Source organism: Chenopodium album, chromosome 25 (genome assembly GCF_948465745.1).
Source record: "Chenopodium album chromosome 25, dcCheAlbu1.1, whole genome shotgun sequence".
Taxonomy (NCBI): Eukaryota; Viridiplantae; Streptophyta; class Magnoliopsida; order Caryophyllales; family Amaranthaceae; genus Chenopodium; species Chenopodium album.
Window position 1 is genome coordinate 20,938,050 of NC_137858.1, and position 8,931 is coordinate 20,946,980.

The window sequence follows — 8,931 nt, forward strand, 5'->3', positions numbered from 1 at the left end:
TGTATTTTGCTAATTATAATCATATACCTTACTGTACCTATCGTATCTAATGTACATGTTAATTACATATGTTATGGTTTAGTTGGTTTTGTATGATGGGTTTGCGTGAGAATATATGATTAATTTGTAAACTCAATGGTTTACATATACTTGACTCACCTCACCTATTATCATGCCAAGTTGTTAGTCTAATATGTAGCCTAGTCCTAATTTCAAGCCACGTATAATGAATTATTAGGCAAATTATGTTAGTGGAATGCATGAAATGAAAGAAATTCATGGTGTATTGTTGATGATTCAAGATTTCTTCATCGCAATTGATCTTTGATCAAGTTTTGTAAGGATTACTCATCTTTGATTTCAATATAAGTTTGATTTTAGTTGATTTCATTTGTTTTTCATATGATTGTTGATTGTTTGATGTTTGATTAAAGTTTGATTGAAGTTTCATTGATTTTTGTATTGATCTTTAGATTTCTAATATGTTGATGATGAAATTGTTGATTAGTGTAGTTTTGATCTTAATTTTTATGGCTAGTGAGTAGTTTACTTGCTAGGGTAATGGTGAAGCATGTATGAGTAATGGATTAGTGTAATTGGGGATAATTAATAGAGTTGATGATGTGATTAAACTTGGTTGATGATTCATGTGCATGTGTGTGATTGATTGAAGTTTGGCCACCTTTGATTGTTGCACTAGATTGCATTGTAAGCTCACATTGATACGGACCATTGATTTGTGACTTGCATTTTTACGATTGAGGTATCTTGTGATGTTTCCTAGTTAGAGTTTATCGTAGTTGACGCTAGTTAGACCTCTAGGAAAATAGCTTGATATGCTCTTTTGGATGCATGCTTGATCTTCCCTCACATCGATTGACTTAGTTAGTTTGATCTCCCCAATTATCCTTCTCTATTACAAATACATGTGGATCCTAGCCCTAGTGCTTATTACCTTTGATTTCATACAAGTTCATTTGCATTATTAGCTCTAGTTCTAGCTAAAACCCCGCTTTTGTCTTCGGAATAGTTTAGCATTAGGCGATAGACTTTCAATTACCATTCCCTTGGGTTCGACCTTGACTTACTACTATACTCATATAGGGGTTAGTTAAGTTTACAAATATTGTTTGATTGAGTGGGGAAGGTATCCCAACGACCTACCGTTTCAACGCTCATCAAAATGGCGACGTTGCCGGGGAGTGGTCTCTTGATTGTATATTGTTGTTGAGTCTATTCCATTTTATTTGAAAATACAAAAAGATTTTATTCTTTAGGCTACACTTGTAGTCGTGCTACTAATATTTTCTTTGAGTTTTGCATGCATAGAGCCCGTGATCGATCCATTGTACCCTTTGATCCGGAAATTGAGAGGACTCTATTAAGGAGACGAATAGCTAATCGATCCTTGGGTTATAGTTCTTCAAGCGAGGAAGGGATTGAAGAAGAGCAAGGCATGGGAGAAAATTCGAGAGTGGCCTTGAAGGAGCGAGGAATACCCGGTGCATATAGGTTTGAGAGCGGCATAGCTCCACCTACAACACTGGCAAATGATTTCGAAATTCGGTCGGCCATGATCACCTTAATTGAGAGGAGACAATATAGTGGGGCTAAGAATGAGAGCCCGTTGAACCATCTTAAAGAATTTGAGAAATATTGCAACACCATCAAAGTCAACGGAGTTTCTCAAGAGTTCATCCGCCTCAAGTTGATCCCCTTTTCTCTCATAGGAAGATCTTTAGAGTGGCTAGATAAAGAAGTGAAGACCAACTCCTTGAGAACATGGGATGATGTCACAAAGGCCTTCTTGTCCCGTTTCTACCCTCAAAAGAAGACGGCGGAGGCAAGAGCCTTAATTTAAGGGTTCAAGCAAAGGCCAAATGAAAGCCTTTACGAATCATGGGAGAGATTTAAAGAGTATCAAAGGGAGTGCCCTCACCACGGAATCCCAACTTATCAAGTGATTCAAATCTTCTATGGCGGTTTAAGTCCCCAAGGCAAGTCATGCCTTAATGGAGGGGCCGGTGGTCCTATCATGAACAAGACCGAAGAAGAAGTGGTGGACATTATTGAGGACGTGGTGACATATTATAGAGATTGGTAAGAAGAAGAGAGAGAGTCTACAAGCAAGAGTGGCTCAACGATCTATTCGGTGGATCACCTCAATGCAATCAACAATTTGTCTTCCCAAATTTCAAATCTAGTGAAGGAGATGACATCAATCAAAGCAAAGCTTGAGAGTGTGTCCGTGAATTCTTTGAGTCTTCCCTCCCAAACCAAAGGGAGAGGTACAATCTCTAACTCTTCTCCTTCTACTTCTAATAACATGCCAAGTGGTTGTGTGTTTTGTGAGTTATGTGGTTCTTATGATCATTATTCTTCTATGTGTTCACAAGCTTTTGTTGATGGATGTGATGATGTTGAAAATAATGAATGTGAACATTTGAACTTTATGTCTAATGCTAATGGTGGTCAAAGGTTTGAAGGACCTAAGGATTTTGGTAATAGAAATTCTCACCCTCAAGGAGGTGGTTTTGATAATTATAACACTGGAGGATATAGGAACCAAGGAAACCAAGGTTTCCGAGGCAACTATAACCATCAAGGTTATAATAATCAAAACACTAGCCATGGGTATGGCAATCAAAACCAATCTCAAGGTTTTGGTAACCATTACCAAAACAATGGCAATAGTCAAGGGAGAGGAAGTTGGAACAACAACCAAAATATGGGAAATTTTCAAAATAATAATCAAAGAGGACCCCCTCCCGGTTTTGCTCCAAAGTCCAACCTCAATGGTGAGAATTCTTATTCCCAACCATCATCTTTTAAAACAAACTTGGAAGAATTGATTGACAATCAAACTAAGATCATTAATACCTACATGGCGGTTAGTGATAAGAAGTTTAATGAGATGATGACTCACAATAAGATTCTTGAGACCCAAATAACCCAACTAGCAAACACTCTCAAGAACTATGCTAGTCCTTCTTCTTTGCCTACCCAAGGTGTTGAACCGAAGAAACCCGTATATTCGATTACCACTAGTTGTGGCAGTGACCTTAGTGAGGGAGTTTCTTGTTCAATGGAGGAAGAAGAGGAGAGGAGTGCTTTGGAGAATGAAGTTGAAAGGGTTGTGTCCAAGGAGGTCTATTGTGAGGATGAGGAAAAAGAAGAGAATGTTGTTGAGAAGATGTGTGAAGAGGAGATATTTCCCGATCTACCTTACCCTCAAAAGTTCTTAAGGTTTAAAATGGATGAGCAATTTGGGAAATTCCTTGAAGTTCTTAAGGAAGTTCATGTTTCCACACCTTTTACCGAGCCAATTCCTCAAATGCCTAGGTACTCCAAGTTTCTTAAGGAGATTCTAGAGGAGAAGGAGGAATGTAATGAAGGAAATTCGGTGGAAGGAGGGAAATGTTTTAGTGCTCTTATCCATGGTGAGCTACCGGAGAAAATGGAGGATCCGGGAAATTTTTCAATCTCTTACAAGATCAAGAAAATGATGTTTGAGAATGCTCTATGTGATCTAGGAGCTAGTGTGAGTATCATGCCTTATTCGGTTTTCAAAAGACTTGATCTAGGTGAGCTTCTACCATCCAATATAACCCTTCAATTGGCCGATCGATATATCAAGATTCCTAACGGGAGAGTTGAGGATGTCCCACTTAAGATTGGGGAGTTTGTTTTTCCCGTAGATTTTGTGGTGTTAGAAATTGAGGAAGATGAACATATTCCTATCAACCTAGGGAGACCTTTCTTAGCTACCTCGGGAGCCTTGATAGATGTGAAAGGAGGCCGCATTACTTTGAGAAGTGCTAAGAAAGAGGAGAGTTTTAAGTTGAAACCAATGCATGAGTCTCTATCTTTTGTGCAAGATATGATGTGTGCTAGTTCCTCTCGTTCTATTGCTAATGTATGCATGATTGATTCTTCTACTAACAATGCTCTTGAGAATTTTGATGATGTTCTTGCAAGTTTTGATAGCATGAAGGTTAGTGAAGAGGAAATTGTGATTCCCAAGCTAAAGGATGAGGAGGAAGTTGAGATTCCAAGTTGGTTTGAACTTATTTCTCAAGAAGAAGAGAAAGTTTCTATGGTTGTGGATGTTGAAAATCCATCTACATCGAACAAGAAGCCAAAGAAGAAGGCTCGTGATTCAAAGAAGTTGAGAAAAAGAAAGAAGTTGAGAAAAGAAAAATGTGAATTTGAGAAGAATTTCATGGAAATTTCATCAAGCAACAATGGGAGGTTGTTTAAGATTGAAGAGGATTTTTCTCTCTCTACTACCTTGGAAAAGAAGGAGTTCTTTGACTCTCCATGATTTGGAGAAAGGGTCGAGTTTAGGACCTTAAGCAAGCGCTTCCCGGGAGGCAACCCGGAGTATCTAACTTTTCTTTTTGATTTTTGAATTTTTCTGGTTTTTCTCTCTTTTATTTCCTTTTCTTTTCTTTCACTTTTCTACTTGTTTGGATTTTTAGGATGAACTTTTCGGGATTGAATTTCTTCAAGATAGCATAATGAATGGAAGGTGTTTGCGACACTTATCATGGTTTTGTTTGATTTTAATCGAAATTGAGGTAAAAGGGGTAAGAATTTTAGGGAGGTAAGTTAGGAAATTCATGCTTTGAAAGTTGAAGGAAGTTGATGCCTAGTGAGTTCTTGTGGTGGGTACATGAATCTCTAACTTTGAGCTCACTAAAAATATATTTGCTACTGCCTATGTTGGTGTTCATCACCATCATGATTCATGTACGCACCCAAGAAGTCATTGAGCATCCAAGAAAGAAAAAAAAAATAGGAGAAGAAGGGCTAGCAGGTGCGGGCACACAAGACAAATGTGCGGCCGCACACCTGCTATGTGCGGGCGCACAGTAGGTGGGTACGGCCGCACATCCTTATAGCCGTGCCACTTATACTTCTTCTTCTTCCTCCTTCTTTCATTCTCCACTTCACATTCCCTCATTCACGAGCATACCCCTTCTCCAAACCCTTGTGCACGCACCTCACCTCCTCCATTCACCCATATTTCTTCATCAAATCTTCACAAAAATCACTCCAAACTCATCGAAAATCACTCACAATCCACTCTACTCATCAAATTTCACACAAATTCACCCAAATAAACACTCAATCTCTCTCCTCCATTGTTGGGTAAAATTGGGGCTTTTGTGTATGCTTGGAATGGGTGGCTCTAACTTGTTCAATCTTGCTTCTTGTATGGTAAAATCATCTTTCCTTACTTCAATTTGGTTAATTATATCATAAATATGCTAGATTGAAATTTTTGTCTGAGCATGAATAGTAATAGTATGGGTTTTGTGATTTTTGATGCTTGATATTGATTTTGGATGAAGTTTTGTGATGTTTGTTGCTTGAAATTGCATAACATTGCTTTGTTTGTTGATTTTGAAGCACTTGTCATCAATTTTGGTTGAAAATTCTTGAGATTGAAAATTGGAATTTTGGTAGTAAGGTGTTCTTGTTGGTTTTGGTTGATCGGTTGCTTATTGAATTGTTGAAGAAGGTTATTCTTGGTTGATTGGTGTTGTTGGTTTGATTGGATTGATCTTGTGTTTTGGAAATTTTGGTAGAAAGGTGTGGTTCTTGGTTTGGTTCTTCTTGGAGTATTGGTATTATTCTTGATTGATTGATTTTGGTGAACTACCTAGCCACAAAAATGTCAAAACTCCTCAAAAAGTTCACCAAAAAGAGAAAAATCGATGTATACATCGAAGAACCCCGACCTAGCACATCTTCCCGACCTAGCACTTCTTCTCGACCTAGCACATCTTCTCCCTCTCAAACACGATCACCAACACCTCTTCCCAAAAAGAAAAACCTCAATCCCGACCAAAAGACCATCTATCAACAACTAAAAGAAAAAAAATCCTCAAGCCGACCCGCCACTATCTCCAAAGAGACATGACAAGCTTGTGGATAGATGAGGATGTGAGGTCTTTGCTCCTTAATTTGAGAATGGGGTCTTTCATCAACAATGCCTTCCGCACCTATAAGGAGCCAACTATGGAATTCTTGGCTACCTTGGATGTTGTGCCCATGGGAGGGCAATATCGGGTGAGGTTCCAAATTTTCAACCATTTCTTCGATCATTCGTTGGAAGAGTTCAATGCGGCATTGGACTTTGATCCTCATGGGGATATTCTAAATGTTGAGCCGTACATCTTCCCGGAGTACGATCAAAACTCATGGTGGGAAGATTTTTCGGGGGGCAATGAGTTCATTACGAACAAGGCCAAGATTTCAACGGTGTACTAACCTTGTCTACGGGTAGTGCACTGTCTTTTGGGGTACGTTGTATTTCCCAAACAAGAGTTGGGAAAAATGAGCAAATTGGAGCTCAAGGTTCTTTGGTTGGCCACCCGTCAGGAATATCGAGGCCGTTTGAACTTGGGATATGTTCTTGCCACATATTGTCTTCAATTGAGAGGCCGGAGCACCAGAGAGATACCATGTGGGGCATGGTAACTAGGCTCTTGACTCGTCTCCACCTTGACCACTACTTGACTTTTTGCAAAGAAGTTGGAGATAGCACTACCCTTTACCTTAATTTGAAGCAATTAGGGCAAGTGCAATTTCATCTCAAAGAACTATGAAGATGGTAGGTATGAGTGGTTGAGGAACAACGAGCATTGGTGCTACTTGCCCAACCCCGGGTTGACTTCCTTGAACTGGATCAACACCAAGAACGTGTGGCACGTTCCTAGGTCCTTTCGGGGCCCAAACTTTGACTCCGAAGAGGATGATGATGATGATGAGGATGAATTCCAAAAGAATTCAACAACAACAACAACAACGTCAACAACAACAACAAATTCCACAACAACAAGGGCAACATGCTTATGAGAATGCCGATATTATGGCTCTTAGTGAGAAAATCCGTTTGGATGGCATGTATGATCAAGATTTCGAGGCTCTATATACCCAAATGAGAGGTATCTCGGAGATGCAACAAGGTATGTTTGTGCAACAACAACAACTCCATGATGCGCAGGTTGACCGTGGGAACATTGTTCCCCCGGTCAACTATCCTTACTTTCCGCCCCAACAAGGTCCTAGACCTTCGTACGGGCATCCGTATTGGCCGGGTCCTTCTGTGCCCGGTACCAAGCGTCGCTTCTATCCGGACGAGCAAGGTAATTATGATTACAAGGCTCCCGGTGGATGCGACTATAGGGGTGATCCTAACTACCCCTATGTGCATGAGAACCACCCCTACGAACTAGCTTTGCCCGACAACTTCACCCCTCTTGCTCCTTGGCAACAAGATAACTTCAAGGGGCATTATGGGTGGCCCGAGGGTTTCACCGGAGGATGGGAGCCTTATCCACCCCCATCCTTCGATGACCACATGGGCAACATTGACCCCAATGGGGCCGAGCCTAGTGGTAGTGGTGGTGATGGTAGTAGTCATTAGTTCCCTTATGTTTTTTGTACTTTTTGCCTCCATCCTTTATGTTTTTTATGCTTGTTTTGTATTGTTGGGATGTTAAGATGTATCTTTATTTATCTTGGAGGAACTAAGACTATGCTCGGTAGCCAATACTTGTTGTTGTGTGCATACCTTGGTTGCTTGTTTGTTTCTTATGCTCTTTTTGTTTGGTTTTCTTCTTTTTCTTGATCTCTATGCTACTTCCCTTGTAGCTTGTATGCTTGCCCGATTTGCTTGGTTACTTGTTGTTATGATGATGATTTGACTATGATGTTGTTGTTGTGGTTGCTCCCTTGTATCCAAATCCCTTTAATCCAAAACCCTTTGATCCAAATCCCTTTGATCCAAATCCCTATTATCCAAATCTTGTAGTTTAGTTTAGTATTCTTTAGTTAGTTAGTTACTTTCTTGTTTTCCTAGTTTTCTTTCTTCTATTTCTTTTATTCTTTGTTAGTTTAGCTCTTGTTTTACTTAGTTGTTTATAGTTTTTGCTTAGTTAGTTTCCTTTTATTTGTTATTTTCTTTTCTTTGTTTTGAAGTTACTAACCATTTTCTTTGTTTATAGCTTCTTTTATTTTTCTTTTTCTCACTTGGTCTCTTGAAGATACTTTTGGTCTTGGAATGCAACGAAGGTGGTTTCTTTTTGCCTCATTTATTTTTGCTAAGCTTGGAGCCCGGTGAGACCATTCTAATTTTTCTCTTTATTTTTCTTTGGTTGCATAGACTAGGATTAGTTTAGGGGAAGTTGAATGGTTCGAGGATGAATTCTTGTTAACACGTAATGTGTTTGGGATCGATGACGATGATGTCATTCGATCACTTGTTTGTCGATTGAGATTTTTATGTGTTTAACTTGCTTTCTAGACCATTTCACCATCTTTCTCCTATTTTCCTTTTTCTGTGTTTCCTTTTTTTCTTTTATTTTCTTTTATTTTTCTTTCCTTTTATTTTCTTTTATTTTCCTTCTTATTTGTGGTAAGATTTTGAGGCATATTTTTCTTTTTTATTTCTTTTTAATTGGACTTTATACATTGGACTTTGTCTTTTGCATGATTTTCTTCCTAGGTGGTAAAGGTATGCACGGTTTGAGACTATGTTTGGTTGACTCTAGGATAGGTGTATGCTAGGGTAGTTGGTTTGAACTAGGAGGATCATGAAGCCGGATTCTACTTGTTTGTGGCATGCTTGGTAGTTGCTCCCTATAGTCAATTTGACACCATTAGTGAGTTTTTGCTACATCCATGTGAGGTTCATTGTTTTTCAAGCCTTCAACCTATTTTGTATGAGCGGCGTGGATCCTTGACTATGCAAACCTAATCTATAAAGCTTGATGTATGATTCTTAAACCCGAGACCGAGCTATCTAGGGAGGACAAATGCACATTTTTCGGGGTGGTATTTTTCATTTTTAGGATAGTTTGTTATTCTCTTTGTTTTTGGGTTTACATTTGCCTTCTTGCAACAATTTGAGCCTTTTAC

General features: G+C 39.1%; 1 pseudogene; it reads right to left on the bottom strand.

Annotated features, from left to right (window-relative positions):
- Positions 1 to 1,848: 1,848 nt before the first annotated feature.
- Positions 1,849 to 1,947, bottom strand: LOC145615851 (small nucleolar RNA R71; annotated as a pseudogene).
- Positions 1,948 to 8,931: the final 6,984 nt, after the last annotated feature.